The following is a 17839-nucleotide window of genomic DNA, read 5'->3' as shown; positions in this document are numbered from 1 at the left end:
GTTTGCAAAACCGAGTTAGCATCGCTCGCATGGTAGCTGTTTGCTCAAATCGATGCTAACTATCCTGTCAGATAGCAACATCGCTGTGCGAGACACTGAGCAGGGAGCGTCTCCATGGCAACAAGCACTGATCTCCTCTGATCTCCTCCATAAGGTGCCTCTCCCATCTGCTTTGTATGGGACATCTTTTCACAGTTTTTTGGGGATTAATGTGGAAACGGTCGTTAACATCGCAAAAATCTAATTGATTGGTCCTTGGATGATGACAAATCATCCCGGAGGATTTCATGCAAAAAGTTGGTCAAATACATACATACAAACCAAGTCAATACATACACGCAGACAAAAACATCTCCATCCCCCAACATTCGTTGGCAAAAGTAAAAAGAAAGGCCACATTAAAGGCAGCTTTAAAGCAACGTCACCGGTGTTGTGTGTGTGTGAGAGAGCTGGTGTCTGCTCCTACATTTAATCACAATAAAGACGGCGTCAGAGCTGAGAGCTTCTTGAGCCTCTGTGACTGCAAAGCGCCAAAGGCTCTGAACACCATCTGTGACTTTGGCCAGACAGTTCCTGTTGCCTGGCAGTCGCGCGCACACACACACACACACACACACTCACACACACTCACACACACACAGAGAGAAAGAGAGAAAACACCGCTGCACCAGCAATTCGGTTTGAGATCCGACAGTCTCATCCAGCCAGCAGCGGGCTTTCCGTTCCTTCCGCTGTCCAAAGCACCAAGCAGGGGAAGACCGAGCATGCCTCCCGGTTTTAACTGAGAAGCACTGCTGAGATGAGAGAGGCTCACAATTTATCGTGGCATCTGCTGCTTGTGAGCTGAATCATTCACATTCAGCTCACAAGCCAATAGAGCAATCTATTCTTCTCACTGTTGTGGAAAGGTCCAGGAAGTTGTGATGCTCCTGCTTGAGTCATCACGGGCAGCTCTCCGTCTGAAACGGGCGCCGGCCACATGAATGGGAGGCTCATTAGTCGTTTCACAGAAGTGGGACTAATTATCACTCAGAAAGTGAGAACTGACATTTGCTAAACAGCTCTGTATCACACGATATCTGTAATTGGCTCTGTGACAAACAATTAGCTAAACATATCAGTAAATTGACATATGTGAAGAAGCACGTCTGATTGTATCAATAGTATTGAGACAGTACGGATGTAAAGCATTTAGCCAAGTAAACGGGGTATAATTGGGTGGTTGAGAGTTTGGGGATGTTGTTATTGGCTCAGATTCTTTAAGTTTCTGTTGCTCAGTCACCCTTTGGCCCATTTAAGTCATTAACCTGCAACCTGAAGTCACTGTAGATCTATATCGTGAGGTGAGTGCGCCTAAAACGTGGAGACAAATAAAATGCTGGGGCAAGAGGAAGATGGACAATGTAGTGTAGCTTTAAAGAACACAGAAAAAAAACAATTAAACTTTAGAAGGGTGGAACTACAGAGCTGCAAACGCACATCAACCAACCAAGCAACTGAATAAGAATAGTCACAACAAAAGTGTACCCTCCACAGATCAAGGTCAACCAATCAATCCTAAACTAACTTTAAAAAACATTGGTATCATTTCAAAATGAGAAAGATTGTGTTTTCTATCGCAGACAATATCAATACAAGATTAGGAGACATCCCAAATGAACATTTCACCACATTTGTATTCCATTCACATGCTGAGCTGATTCAAATTGGTTTACCATGATATCACCTTCTGAAGTATTTTTGCTTTATCCTAATTAGCACAAAGCACAGTACTGCAGAGGAGGATGGCCCTGTCATCATTTAGCAGATATCCAGGCAAAAACCAAAAGAACAAGACCATTTTTTTTTAACCTGTTCCCTCACATGGCTAAAAACGTGTTGTAACCCTTGTTTACATGCTAAACACTGACTGCTGAAACATGCTGAAAACAAGCACGATGCCCTGAATGTCCTTGCTCAGAGGAGGCGGCTTGTTAAACGTGATCTTATTGCCACTTATATATATATTAAAAGGGATTTTATATTATCCAGCTTTACTGAAAACCCTTCAACCATCCGGCAGGTCAAAGTCACCTTCCACTGTGTTTCAACTTTTTCAACAAAATTTGACAGTTTCTCTTAAAGAAATGAGCTGCGACGGTCTGGGCCTCAGCAAAGTTGTTCCCTGTGCTCAGATCAGTGATGTGAGCGGAGCTGGAGCTGGAGATGGACACGATAGAACTCGAGCTGAAGTCACACAAATAGGCTGGACTGATTGTTGGGATTAATGGTTAGTTGGCAATCACATTGGTGCAACAGAAGTAAGAAAGCCTCACTTTGCCATATCACTTGGTTGCCATGACTACTGTGCTAGCCTGGTGGTCCATGACTGTAAAAGCAAAACAATGTTAAAAGAAAAGACGGTAAAGGTTCAAAATTAGGGACCATTATTTGCTAACATCTTATGATAAAACAGGTTGAATGGCATTAGATTTTGCTTTCAGTTCAAACAGTAATATCTCAATGTGGAGGTTTTTTTTGTTTTGTTTTTGTTAATTAAATTGTCCATTATAGTGGTCTTCTGGAAATTGTATTGTTTCACTGTTCATTTCCTTGGTTTGCTATGGTTTGATTGATTGGAGAGCTGAGGCACCAAAATGTAAAGCAAGAAATGTACAGCAAAAATGTTTTTTTATTTAATTTAACACAAAAAAATTCAAAATTGATATGGAAGATGATCGATCACAGAGTGAAAGAAGTTCACAGATTAGAGTTATGGAGAGCCGACTGAGGAAAATACCAGTCACCACATTCATTGTCATGGTTCATGTTTAATTTCTGATGATATTTAGAAATTCTGATTCTGGCTCTCGTTTTCACACTCCTTGAATTCTCCTCCTCGTTTCTGATTGTCGTTCCCTGCCCTGATGTGTTTCACCTGTGCGCTTGTCTTCACCTGGTCCTTCTCGAATATATTGAGTGTTTTTTGTTGGTTTTCCTGTGAGTTTGCGGTTTTCTTTTTGAATTTTTGGGTTTTTTTGGCGCTCTGATAAAATGAGCTCTGTCTTGAGTCCACCTTCATGCAAGCCTAGGCACTAGACAGTTGATTCACACCACCATTTCAAATGTGTTACGAACAGATGCAATCAAAAACCGTTGAAATGTTTTCCGACATAGTAAATTACATTGAATACACACCCTGGGAGACAGGCCCAGAATTCCATACTGCACATTATTTTGAGTGTATTTGAAGTAAAGCAGGGCTCTCACCTCTCACACATCTCCTCAAAGCTTTTATTCTCTACACTTGATGCACCTGAAACACTGATAATGATCTCAAAGGCTGTTTTGTTTGCGATACATCATTACATTTATTTTCATTATTTTTTATTCAAATTGAAACTTTTGTTCTTTAATGGAATTAATCTTGTTTTTACCCCCAAACCTCTGATTTAATCCCAAACCGCACCCCGCTGTAGAGAATTAGTGTTCTTTCCACATGTTGGGTATGGGTGCGTTTTGTGGCGATGTGCAAAGGAAAATCGTCAAAAGGTCTTTTTCAAGGCAGATTTCGGTTTCCTGCCGTCTTGCTGCTGTTGGTGTTTGTGAACATGGAGTGGATGTGCTGTCATTTTGCTGATGCTTACAGGTGCTTACCACGCAACGCTGCCCAGTGAACACAGGCTCTGACATCGCGAGGCTCCCCTCTGCGCCCATCTGAAATGCGCGGTCATTAACGTCTCACGCTGGCAGCCCGGCGTCCGTTCGAGCACCACTGCTCGCCAACCTTTCCGTCTGGAAAACTAACAGACGGCTGCCTGCTGGAGAGAGGGGATCAGCGCTGGAGAGCTGCGCCTCAAATAAACCCCACCACTTGAACACAGCAGCCTCATGAATACACAGCAAACAAAGGGTTAGTAAGAGGGGGTCAGGATTTGCTGTCATTCGCCCCCAATATGTTGGCTTGAGCAGCGGGGGACATATTCATTAGCAACCTTTTTATCCAAGTCCTCAAACATTGCTAATGAGGTGCCGCCATGCTACACAGCATAAATAATAACAAACATGGAGTTGCTGGAGTATATCCATGCTGACATCCACAGCGCTTCAGATTAATTGTATTTATTACATGAGAAAAGGATGTATCTCCATGTCGGTGTGATGCAAACTCAGGCTCCGTTTCCTCAATGTTTTCAAGTGAAAATGGAAAACTTCAGTTGTGCTGCTACTGCAGATGCACACCACGACTGTAGTAAATAGTTATTTTGCACATGTGCAATCCATGGTCGTCTGTTCATATGAATATCGATGTACATTGTTAGTATTTATACCGTAACTTATTCTTCTCTGTGCATGCGTGTGTGTGTGTGGTTGCATTACAAAAAGAAACAACAGTGCCAACTCATGGCTTGAGTATCTAGGATTGAGGTGGTACATTACAGGGAGCACCATGACCTCATACTAAAGATTATGTCGAGGTATAAATTCCCACTTCCTAGTTACCACTGTAACTTCTCTCAAAGTCGGTAGAACCTAAGCGACAAACAGTGTTTTGGAAGTTTTGAGTTTTCAGGCCTCTTCATTAGATTGCATTGTCATTATTGCTGGATGGCTGAACATTAATATGCTTGATATTTCTATTGTTATGTGTCAGGTTATATGAAACGAGTCGAGCTGAAAGCTGAAACTCGCCGAGGAACATAGGTTTAATTGACTTGTAATATGTCACGCGAGATCATTCCGTTTGTTGTATCTCTTTAGTGTGTGTGAATGCAGCTGATGGAGTCGTTCACATGGATCAACGGGATGAACAGCAGCAGTCTGTTTCTTTAAAGGAGGATGAACCTCTGCAGCAGCCTCCTCTTCCCTCCCCGAGGCGAGAAACCAGCCCTGCGTCCAAATAGAGTTGTAGAAACAAAAGAATCCCGGGCTTAAAGAACAAAAGGAGAGGCCAAGTTCGAGCGAGACAAAGAGAGTCAGCGAGATTAGAGATGTCAATCCCGGCGTCTTTAGCACCTAGCGAGGCCTCCTTGTGGGATCAACCGCAAAGTTGTAATAGAGGCGAAGGAACTTTTCTAGTGCGCCGCCGTGCTCTGCTATTCTTCCCGCTTCCCTCCCATCTTTCAGCTGCGAGGTTTAGGCAGGGCTGCTGGAGAACTTTCCCTGAACTCTCGCTGGCTTTGCGTCTCCTACTTTCATCTCGGGTCACTGTCAGTGGAGGGTTTATCTCGTTAAAAAAAAAAAAACCGGCGACCGCAGCCGCGCCGAGCACCCGCCGTCCAACGCTGCTTTTCTTTCCCAGAAAGCACAGAGTGAAGTCGTGCTCAATATGGATCATTTTTGTCCTGATTTACAGTCACCCGCACGGTCTCTACCTGATTAATTAACATGTGACTGACAAATTCCACACAGCGGAAAATTCGAAACCATAAAAATGGATTGTGCGCAGAGGGGGAAAAAAAAGAAGCTCCGGGAAAAAAAGAAAAATCAAATTCTGTATTTTACTCGCCACAATTGAATAGGTAAAATAAGAAACCGCCACGAGGGAATAGAGTAAAAAAGAAACCGCTCTGATTGTGTCGCCTGGCAGATATGGAAGCTAGTCTTCCAGGGAGGAAATATGTCAGCCGGGGCCCTTGACGAATGCGAGAGCATACCTAGACGGCGTGTTTGGATCAGTCGGATAAAGACACTGTCAGGAAACAAAGGCCCTGACAAAACTGACAAAAGACACATTTGTTGAGTTCTGATGTGCCACCAGAAATCTGACAGTTATTGAAATTACTTGCTTTCACGAGGAGCCCGTGTTTCCTCACTCATGTGTTATTTGGTTATTGTCAATCTCCTGGGCACCATTGTTGTCACAGGCCCGGTTTAATGATAGCAAATTCATCCCGGGCTGCCAGATCATAGAACCGCGGCAACGGAGCGACACAATGGCACATCAAAATAACTATCAGAGGCTGGGCCGCGTGCAGCCGCGTGTCTCTCCTCTCCAGCGCAGCTCCCAGGTAAGTCTGATTGCACCGACGGCGCCGCTCCAATCATCGACGCCATTCATTCCACCGCTTTGTTGCAGACAACGTAAAGCTCAGCAGCATCTAATTTTCTGTCGCTTTTTTACCAGTTTTACACCGGTTTTTAGCTCGACAATAGATCGAGAAATTTGTGTCAGAAGCAGACAATGAGGAGACAGCTTTGAGGGGAAATGATTGCCGCAGACAGTATGTAGCCCCAGATGCCTCGGTGCTCATTGTATCTGTGTCTCTTTAATGCGGCTGCTCAACCTCGCAAGGAGCATAATGCAAATCTCTCTCTTCTCTGAGGGCTTTGACAGCGTTTCTTTACCCACAGAATTGGTGAAATTAACAGTAATTCTGTTATATCTTACTAACTGTTGTCAGGTCACTGCGTCGTAAAGCTTGTGATTTCCTAGCTTTAGCTTAGTAGCTAAACATATGTGCACGGTGAAATTGACTCTATACACAACTCGAGGTTACAATGTGTTTCTGTGCAAATTTCGGCCACAAGAAATAAAAGTCGTGAGAGAATTGTAGCCATTCTGCAACCTGATTGTTGCGTCGTGTGTTTTGTTAAGAAAAGAAAGACTAGAGCAGCAAATGCTAACGGAAAATGCTAGTAGCCTTTCAGTGTCGGAACAGTTTTTGCTCTCGCAACCGGAAGAGATTTGGAACTTCCTCTTGTTGCTGCCTTTATTAGAAACTGGCATGGCCGCTAACAACTCAAAGCTCCCTTTGCGAAATTGTCAGTCCAGGTTGGCCTCTCTTTCCGAGCCACTACCGGGTCCATATTCTCCTCCTCCTCCCTTTTTGGGGATTTCCCTCCGTGAGCACACAATCATGTATAATTGAACAAACTCGTATTATCGCACATAATCACGTCGACTTACGTCATGCAGCTTCACGTTGTGGCCAAAAGTATATTAGATTTGTGGCGCTAATAGATCGACAATAAAAAAACACGGCAAGCTCCATGTTTTAGTTTAAGATAATAAAAAAAAAAAACTTCCATCAACTTGATTTGTTGCTTGTTCTTGGGTGAAACATTATGCCAATAGCTGCAGCCAAATGTGCAGATTTAGTATCTCTTGATTTCGGCTGGTAAGTAAAAAGATGACTATCGACAACTTGTACCAACAGTGATGCGTGTACAATTACTCTGTATTACTATTAACATCCATGATTACCAAAAGGCTTCAGCGGGGTATAAGAAGAAGCTGTAATAGCTTTGAAAATATCGGCTTTATGTGGACGTATTGTGGCTGTAAGTCTTCATACTATAGAAAAGTTGACAGTCGGCCTTGATGGAGGTCTAAGTGTTTCCATCAGAAAGGTGGAATACATGTGTGTCCTTTTTTTTTTTCTCAGTGTGGCTCCGAGAAAAAGCTTTGCACTCGTGTCGTATCACCTTTGCTCATGTTTGGGTTCACCTTCTGATTTTTTTATTTTTTTGCACTTGCCATCATTTCATTACCATGTAAACGAGTCAATCTGAGCCGTCGCGTTGATGGGCAGAAGTGGAAGGTGTCAGTCTTTTGGAGATGTTAAACAGCGTTGGGGTTAAACTTACAGGAAGCGGGGTGTTATAAGTAGAACGAATCCCTCCCACTTCCTTTTGTCTTTATCCACATGTAATCCAACCTGGCGCTGGGAGGGATCTCGCAGGGACCCCCGGGGGAACGCGCCAAACAGGCGTGATCCATCTTGGTGCTAATTAGAGACGTCTCAGTTTTATTGGCGGGAGAATGGCCGGATAACGTCAGCACCGGTCGACGTGCGCGCTCAGTGGGTTCAGTCCTCATCAAATTTTCCGATAACTAAATATAGCGATAACACTCCTGAGAGTAACGACATTAATGAGGACGACGGCGATGCATCACCGCAGCTCCTATATTAACAGTAAAGGATGTCCTCGGGGGTGGCTCGGTGTTTATGCAGCCGTTAGCGATGCGTGTGGTCTGAATGGAACGTTCTGTCTGCGCTGTAGCGCGAGGCATTCATCAGTATGGCGAACACGTCTTCAGACAATTACATTGGCTGGATGAAACTACAGCACCTGTTGAATAAATACAGCAATGTCTCATATTTATTCAAATCGTTTTTTGTTTTTTACTGTTGCAGCAAGACTCTATTGGCTGAGCCACTTCAGATCACAACTCTGATTTATATTTTTCTCTTCCTGTGTCTTCGTGTGTCTACGTGTGTGATGTTATTATTGGAAACTTTACTTTATTACATTGGAATTCTGCTGAAAAGCCTCATAGGAATCGATCGAAGTGATAAAATTCCACATAAAAAGATTAAAACTGTGTGCAGTCTATAATATTTTTAACATTTGACACATTATGTGATGACAGGTTGTCATGGTTACAACTCTTGTTCCGTAAGTATTGGGAAGGATTCTTACCTTCTTGTCTGTATATTCCTGCCTTTGTGGATTATTATTATTACTTTTTTTTTTTTTTTAGTTGCCAGAGGGGACAAGATCTAAGGGCCTGTTTGTTGCGGGTTTTTTTGTGCAAATGTTTTAGGCATGTAGCAAAAGAAAAGAGAGCATTAGTGGCTCATTTCTATCACTTAATGCAAAAAGAATAAACGCAAGAGAAGCCTGTGTTTAATGTGATCAGTTTTTACACTCCGAACCTTGATTAAACTGTGAATGAATTCTGCGACAAACTTTTCCAAAACATCTTTGGTCTGTCAATGATGTTGGGATCAGGACTGTGTGCATGGCTGCTGCCTCCATTTGTGTGTGAATGTAAGTTGGAAAGTGACTAACATCTTGAGTCAGTGGAAATAATAATTAATTATTTAATTAATGATTCCGTTTAAACAAAACTAAACTAAAAGCAGATATACCTATGGATCCTCCATGAAACTGAAGACTCTATCATTTTATTTATTAGGACTGGTAATTAAGACAATCAACTTCTCCAGTATAGCAAACTAATTTTGCCAAAGCACAACTTCAAAAACTGAACTTTGACTTTAGAGGGTCCTCCAACCCAGACCCCCCCATTCAGCCCAGCAAACTGCTAAACAATAAACCGCCATATTAAAATAATGCCGATTCATGGCTTGTTCCCATATTTAAAAGCATTCCAACAGCTTCACTCTCTCTCTCTCTTTCTCTTGTTTCTCAAAACACACTCAGGTTGTTAAGCGAGACAACCAGGAAGAAGAAGGCTCCTGCTATTCTAGATGTGTCAAACGCTCCCGACGCGAATGCAAGAAGATCAGCTGCGTGTTGTGGCAACAACACAGGAAATTACCACCCGGTTTCTTTTCACTTTTTTGTATTTCCTTTGTGTTCCTTAGTTTACTCAATGTGTTACTGTTTTAGTTTGCCTTTTCCCACCGACGGCATGTCGCACACCTCGCAGGTAGCGAAAGCGCCAAGATTTAGTTCAACACTAAGCGACGAAACGCTTCAATACGGTGCGGGGGGGGGGGGGGGGGGGGGCTCAAACATACGGCCCGGTGAAAGGGTGAAAATTGTTGCTACGTGCTCAGACACGGCTTCTATACGTTAGTTTTTAGTTGGTCTGATTTGTGAGATGTCGAAGGAGTGGAGTCCAGCACCTCACTGCTGGGTCACGGGTTTGTTGAGTCTGTAAGCTGCTCTTGGCCTCGTATTCTGGTCACGACTCGAGGTGCTGTCTGTTTCACCGCTGAGACAAAGTTAGGTTAGATCTGGAGTTCCCAGGCTTTACTTAAAAGATTCTACACACACACACACACACGCACACACACAGCAGAGAGACGGTGAATCGACACTTCTAACAGCTCCAGCCTTTATTACACCCACAGAAACATAAATAAAATATTCCTACAGGGAGTTTCTCATTTGTCATTTGATGGCTTGCATCAGAGCATTTTTTTATTTTATTTTTTTAAACGCAGTATCCATTAGTTTCATATATTTCACACGAGCCGGAAAACAATTTACGTGATCAGGTGCGAAATGTCCTCGGTACCTCGGGCATGTAGCATTACCTGCTTTGCAACAGATCTGGAAAGTTCTGAAACATTCACAGCCGCATGCGTTGCCCCGTCTCCCTCCTGCCGACGTGTAATTCTGACAAGTGCTTTTGTTATGTCGAACGATTAAATGAAATTAAAAGTACAAAGGCGTTTGATCGCATCGACAGTTTACCGCCGGCCCGCGTAATGAAATTTCTTTTCCCAGAGAATCGATGGGCTGTATTCCCCCGGTGGACTGTGTAATTACAAAACCCTCATTAGATTATGAAACTATACAGCATATGGCGAGAGGAGGGGATTCCTTTGATGTGCTCTTGTAATGACTGCAGCGGGGGGAAAAAAGGCGCGAGAGACCGAGAATTGACATCATTTGAATCTCTTGAAAGAAACCAAAGCTTTGAAAGCAGGATTTTCTGTATTCCGCCGCCGCCCCCTCGGACTCCTGAATGCCACACCGGAGTCTGAGATTGACCCTGGAAGTGTCAAAGTGCTTTGACGTGCCAAGGACGCTGATGTCGGAGCGATTTGATGCGAGCGGAGAGTTGTCGCCTCGCCAGAGGAGCGTTTTGAGGAGAGCTCGTCTTCTGTTCACGGCGTTACGCATTACACGGACGGCGCTGTTTGGGAAAAAAAAAAAAAAACACGGATCGGGCGCCTTGGAAAAAAAAACACAGTCATTCAGAGTAACTATGTCTGACAGGCACAGACGAGCAACAGCGTTCACGGTGAGCGCAGAGGATGTTACGAAACCAAAAAGCCAGCTCCACTTAAGAGCCAATTGAAAATATTTAAAAAAGAAAACGCAATATCCTCCCTTTCGCAAGTTCTTTGATTTATTTAGGTCTGGTAAACAGCTGCAGCTTTCTGAATAAACAATCTTCTCTGTGTCTTTTTATTGTTTTCTTGCAATTTCCTGAAAGGCAGACATTTCTGAGAAGTGGCGATGTCAGCAGGGCATCAGAAAGTGTTGGAAAATCCTCAGAAGTAATCTGGAGCTGCGCCTCCTAAACTGTGGCTTGAGATCCAAATTGACTTACAGTCTGGCTGCTCGTGGCTCCCTTTATGACGAGGATATGAAATTTTTTAATAAGTGTGTTTCCCAGTGCTGCCGGAAAAGTAATTTCTCACAGGGGTCTTCAGATAAAAAAAAAAATAAACATTTAAGAACCACTCATCTCGACAGCAGATTTTTGTGTAATATCGGGAAATTTTGTGGGCGAGATTGTCTGGAGAACAGCAGCTTGATTAAAGAGAGGAAATCTGACAGTAGAGTTACTGTGAAGGTGAAATTTTTCATGTTTCTCAAAGCCACTTGAACTTTTCCCGGCAGTAGCTGTGAGTGATGCCGCAATCCAACCGGCTAACCAGTTGTCTGGGAAATAGCTTTCCATTTGTGGACGACATTGCAAGTTGGAAAACAATGTGGTTGTTCTTGTCTAGTTTTGTGTATGAATAACGACACTGTCACTTCATACAGACAGGCGACATTTAAGTCAGTTAAAACGGTTACAAGTGTGAGAAAAATACTGTATTCATACATGATCCATGCACATATGCCATACTGTGCCAAAGTTTACACGAGTAGACTTTAAAATTTGTCCAAGTTAAACATCAAAAATCTTGACATCTAGGGGGTTGAGGTCTTTCCAGCTTCAGCTCCTCAACTCTAAAAAGAATTTGAGATTCCGAGTCTGATTTACTAGGGCCCCGTTTCCATGACAACAGAAATGGAAAATTTTTTGTTGCATTTTGGGTATCCGTTTACACGACAACTAGTGGCCACTAGTGGATCAACATGCAAACTGCATCCTTTTCAAAACGTTGCCGTGTGTAAACAAAACGAAAACATACAAAAAACATGTGTCTTCACTTGAAACTTCCTGTAAACGGGGCCTAAGATCCTGTCTGAAGCCTGCTAATTCCCTGCTCCATTTAAATAGGTTGTGGTTTCCCATTTGATGTGTTCTGCAGGTGATGAAACGAGCATAACATCACGAAATTACACGCAAAGAGAAAAATTCAGATGAAGGTTTTGGGTCCCTTTTGGTAAAAGGACCTGCTGGAAACCGGATTGCTTCTCAGTTTGTTTGCATGCGTTCACCATGGAGTGATGGAAGGAGCACAAATCTACCGTTGTTTAGAAACATTAAAGCTAATCTATTTGAAATTTGCTTAAAAAAGAACACAATCTGAGAAACTGGGAAAAACAGAAGCGACGGAAAAGATTCAGAAACGATTACAAGACATTAAAAAAAAATAAAAATCTTAGAATAAAATATGCATCTAAAAGTCGTGGAGATCCAGCTTGCCACAATAACAACATCTTTGTAAAAGGCTGAACTGATTTGCACGTCTTTTTTTCGCACCTGTTAAAACAGACACGATCATAAACAACAAAAATGATTTCACTCATTCAACATGAGTCTTTTAGTATAAAACTCCTCCTACAGTCTTTAGTACAAAAGATCCATCCTCAGCACTTCACCCGATCAGCTTCCAGATTTTCATCCCATTTCTAAATACAAACCTTTAGTGGATAATTCCCTTTCAGCTCAGAAGCAAACTGGAACACTCAGGTCCCATTTAAATGACATTTGTTGGTGGAACTGTTGAAAAAGGCCACAAATTAAAGTGAACTTTGTTTTCTATTTACCCCCTGTGCTGAAAAGTGACGCAAAATGACTTTGTGTGTATCGAAAAGCAAGATGCATCAATTCAACACACACAATAAACACATAAATAAAATCATTAGTCACAGGAACGTTTCATTTTTCAGAGAGAGAGAGAAAAAAAAAAAGGCTTGGACTTTGGATTGGTTCAATATTGTGATAACAGATGGCTTGCATGGTACAGAAGGCAGGGGAAGATAAAAAAGAAAGGAGGAAAAAAAGAAAAGACCATCGTTGTGACAAATTAAACTACTGAGTAGGAATAAAACTGTGGCCCGGCTGCACATTTCAAAATAAACTGACCGGTTTCCTGCTGATTTACATCAAAACGCTTCACTGCCCTGCGCCGTGTGATTTCATACACTGCAGGACTCATCACAGGCTGCTGCTTCTTTTCTCTGTTTTTTTTTCTTTTTTTTTTCACAAGTGCTGAAAACCAACTTTTGCTGTTTTTCGATAACTCCCAGCCTCCCCTCTGAGGTGATCGGTCTGTAAAGGACCCTTGATGTTGTGGGGGAGTTTGAAATGACAGCAGAGCTGCTGATTGAACTCGACTGAACTCACAAACAGCGATCCGATGGCTGTCTGGTTCCAAAAGTTATGGAAAGATAAAAATCTAAAAATGGCTTCTTTTTCTAACATTATACTGAGGAAAAAAAGAAAAAAAACTGAGTGTAAATCACTCTTACTGGTGACAAAGACCTTGACGATTACAAGCGGAATTAAACTTAATAAACCGTATAAAAGGCGGGGTTACTGCAGGGTTTCAGTTTTGATGTATAAGAAGTAAACCTGAACTATATGTGTGCTTTTGTGTCACATTTGGATATTTTGGGGGGGTTTTATGCCCTATAGTAAATTCACGCAAAATATCCACGTCACAGCAGACGGATTGAATTTGATGAAGTATGTTTCGAAGCACTCTCAAATTACAAATTCAAAATGAGAATTTGAGAAATGAGAAAAGGGTGTTTTTCATGTTCTATTGGGTCAACACCTAGAACTTTTGACAAACGTCCAATAGCGTCAAGCTTGCAGACATGAATTAGAAAGACGCGCCTTTAGTTACACAACCATAGTTTATTACTGATGTCATCACTTACACAGACAGAGGGAGTGTCAGCGATCCCCACTGGAAGGTGATCAGCAAATCATACTAGAGTCTCTGATCAAGAACAGTTTTGGAAACATTGCTTTTGTAACAAAAGCCCCCCCCAAACAACCAGATGCGCCATTTCATTTCTTTTTTTTTACACTGCACTTGTCAAAAACCTGAACTCCGAAACTGCGATACAAAAAAAAAAAAACTCCCCAAAATGTGACAGGTGGCAGGTAGTGGCAGAGTGATTTTCAGAGGAAAAAAACACCTTCTTTTCATCCCGTTTTTGTTTAATCAGCGTGTTTGATTCGGAATACCAAGATAACGGACAATGTGGTCGAGTACTTCTTTGAAAATCACTCTGGCTTTCAGCTGCCTGGCCACATTTTCTCATTTAGCGCTGCTTGAAATTTTGAAACGACACTCTGTCAGAGAAGAAAGTCCCACCTGGCTGTTTAAACAAATCCACCCGTTGCGCTGAGCATCTGCAATGTCTGTACGTAGGGCTGGGCAATATATCAATAATTATCAATATCACGATAGGAGAATAAATATATGGCCGCAGATTTCGAATTCCACCAGATTAAATACCACTTTGGTATTAAGAGCATGTTAATGTGATATGAGAGTGAAATTTTTTCTGTATTTTTCCAATGTTTGTGTTTCAAAGCAAAAAAAAAAAAAAAAAAAAGTGATATTTCTTCTGACCAATCCAATAAGTCAGTTGTTTTAGTGGTTTAGAAAAAAAAAAAACCTCTGTCTTCATGATGTACGTGCAGCGGAATGTTTGTTCGGAGTCCTGAACTTCAGCTTTCTCTTTCACTATTGCTTGACGAATCTCATGATAGGCGATTTCCAATCTTCTTCATTTGCTTTATTTACAATTAAAATTACATCATTGTCTTACAGCACTAAACTGATTTGTTTGTTTTTTGGAAGAGTGCATAAAACGTTACAGAAAATCCAACAATTTCCGCACAAGTAATGGAGGAGGGTACCGTATTTTACCGTATAAATTGCATCTGGCATAAAAACAAAAACAAACAAACATCTATAAGTCACACTGGTGTATAAGACACATTTATTTTTCCTCGGCCAGTCGCTTTTTGATACGGGTCGGATGACGAGTCAAACAACCAACAAAAGTGTGACTTATAATCCAGAAAATACGGTAACATCTCTATTATGTGGTCGATTGTACGCTCTTAAAGTAGCGATGATTTATTTGATTGTACGTCCAAATCAGTTCTTTGTAGAATCAAAAGTGGAACCCCAAGCACATTGAACCATGTGCCAGACTCTTCACACCGGTAATCCATGTTTAAAACAACATTTTTAGATGAAGTCCTCACCTTGAGCTGAAAAAAAGGTCCTCAGTACTCTGAATTCCTTCATATAGGAATTTTATCTATCAGAATATTCTCTTTAGAAACTGGGTATTAGCTTTGATTTTGAAAAACAGTGTCATGTTTTTCTAAAATGTTGGATATTATTTTATTTTAGTATGAGACAAGATACAAATTTTAATATCCAGTGCTGTAATAATGTGAAGAAATCATGTTCGACTGTAAATATGTTGTTGAAAGTGAATGAATGCGGATTTGGTTAGAGCTGCTCCCAAACGCTGTGTTCTGGTTAAGTGATTTATCAAATTGTGTCACAGGAGTTTTGTGAAAAGCACCAAAATGTGACCCTGCATTGTCATCACAATATCAACATTTGAGGTATTCGGTTAAAACTATTAGGGTATTACATTTTTGTCCATATCACCCAGCCCTACTGACACAACATACTATTCAGTCTGGACAAGTCGTGATGCGAAATTCCTCGCGAGGACATTATACTCTAGAAATTAACATACAGGCAAAGTTCACCATTGTAATCCACTACAAGCAGTACAATGTCAGAGATTAAATCCTGTGGTCCGGTAAGGCTAAACAAATGGAGTCCTTCCATAGAAGAGCTCAAAGATCCATAACTTCCAATTGTCTTTTTTTTTCCTTCCTTCTGATGTCCACAAAGTTCGAGAAGAAGAAGCATTCGCTTTGCCAAAGATTAACTGCAGTCCAGAAGAAAGGATGTCTTTATTTACAGAAAAGGTCCTTTGCATTACGCTCCTTTTTAAAGATTCATGAGTCCAGAACTGAACCTGTACGGGAAGAGAAGCATGAAAAGACAAAATTAGAAGGAAAAATATTTTATCAGGAAAAAAAAAAAAAAAGCTCACAAGGAACTCGACATAATAACTCAGCTTTTCTACCTACGGGGGATTAACATGTTGAAAACATTTGCAAAGCAGCGAGAGAATTGGATGCATTATTCACCGCTGGGCTCCATTTTCACTCCTTTCGTTTACTTTTCATGTTTGCCATTGTGAGAAAAACTCATTAGGTTGAAAGGGAAAAAAATAAGAAATTGGACGAAAGGTTTTAGAACCAGTTTGAGTGACCCTCAGAGGAAAAGGGACAAAGAAGAGACAAACAGCAGTCCGTCGGTATGAGGAGCTCCAGCAGTGGTCAGCGGAAACATGTTTTTATCTTATAATATAGGTCAATTTCGTAGTTCATCTACTTATCATGAAATTAAAGACGTGACACAAAAACCAAACACCTAAATAATTCACATTACTTCTGTCACGTCCAGTGTTGGACATGGACAAGCAAAGGAAACACACATCCGATCGGTAATTAAAACGTCAACAATGGTAATCAAAAGTAATGAAAAGAGCCATAAATCCTATTTTTAATCAAAAACCACAGAACAGACGGGCTTAACTAGGTTAACTAGGGTAGGTGGAAATTTCCGTCACAATTTGGGACGTTGGTGTTTCTTACAGGATTCTGATTGGCTATCATGGCTTCCCGCGTCTCATTACACTGCCCCCTACAGGTTCAGCATTCTCACAGTAGCTCTGATACAGGTGTATATGCGGGTCCCTGTAAACGTGGCCTGAATCTGCCTCTCGTTCCAACCTTTTTGTCTCCTCCTCCTCGTGTCTGATTGCTGCCCTGATGTCTTTCACCTGTGTCTGACAGTGATTGTCTTCACCTGGTGGCTTTGGTATTTAATGGGGCTTCACTTGTGTGTCTGGTTTGCCAGTTTGTCTGTGTTTCAGCGTTGGTTGTTGTCCCGTTCCTGTTTTTTCCTCCGTGTTTGTTTTTTTTTCTTCACTTTTTGGATTGTTATCTCGAAGGCATGGCTTTGTTGGCTGTTTGCTCCAGCTTCCCCTTCCCTAGTGCTTCTGATATAGCAAGCTGCTGTGACTTATACGACAGTGTCTGGCCTAAGGAGTGCTTCCCCAATCAGCAATCCTTGACAGAACCCAAAGAAAAGAAAAAACAATAATCATTTTTATTCAACCAGCAAAAAAAAAAAAAAAAGTCTGAAGTGAAAACAGTTCTGGTACATCTGGCTTTACACTTTGCTTTACACATCTGTTATATGAAAAGTTGCCATGTTTTGGACAGCATATGAGAACATATCAGCTGATCGTTAATATTTGGAGCATTTGATGTTCATTTGACCCAATGTGGTTGTAAAGTACAGTTTTGCTGGTGTCTAATGTCACAATGGATCCATTTTGACCCAAACAGCCTGTGAAGGTTAAACCGAAGTCTTTGGTTTGTGTCTGACGGAAGTTGGAAATTCCAGCATCATTCTTGTGCCCAAAAAGTATCATCTTTACAAATCAGCATATTCCGGGTCATTTCAGTTCAGTATTTTCAATGCAGGTTGCTGGGGAGTTCGTTTGCACTTCATGTGGAGACTTTTTATTTTTTTTTTCCTTCTCCCCAGTCTGGTTCGCTGCTGTCAGACACTGTGAAGACCTCCATTCTCCTTGAGATTAAATTGCCTGTCATAGAGCTCAGTGGCTGACTGGCAGCTCCTCTGCTCCTCTAAAAAGTACATTCTCCAAAAGACTCCCGAGGAACATAACATAACAACCTTCATAGCCACGTCCGCTATCGATTCCGGCCGTCTGTCAGCCACTGCACAGGTTTGACGAACTGCAGCGGGGAAGCCACTGCCGGACTTGTAAGGCCCCCATTATGGATGCCCAACTTTTGATAGAAGACAGACAGCTCAGA

General features: G+C 41.7%; 1 protein-coding gene across 1 annotated transcript in view; it reads right to left on the bottom strand.

Annotated features, from left to right (window-relative positions):
- Positions 1 to 13715: 13715 nt before the first annotated feature.
- Positions 13716 to 17839, bottom strand: part of LOC308127367 (chemokine-like protein TAFA-2) — a 66443-nt gene continuing 62319 nt past the window's right edge. Inside the window, exon 6 of the mRNA XM_080492382.1 lies at positions 13716 to 15900. The gene's annotated coding sequence lies outside the window, so the exon portion shown is untranslated. The remainder of the gene's footprint in view (positions 15901 to 17839) is intronic.

Source organism: Lipophrys pholis (assembly GCF_963383615.2).
Source record: "Lipophrys pholis genome assembly, chromosome: 22".
Taxonomy (NCBI): Eukaryota; Metazoa; Chordata; class Actinopteri; order Blenniiformes; family Blenniidae; genus Lipophrys; species Lipophrys pholis.
This window is presented reverse-complemented; position numbering and strand designations above follow the sequence as displayed.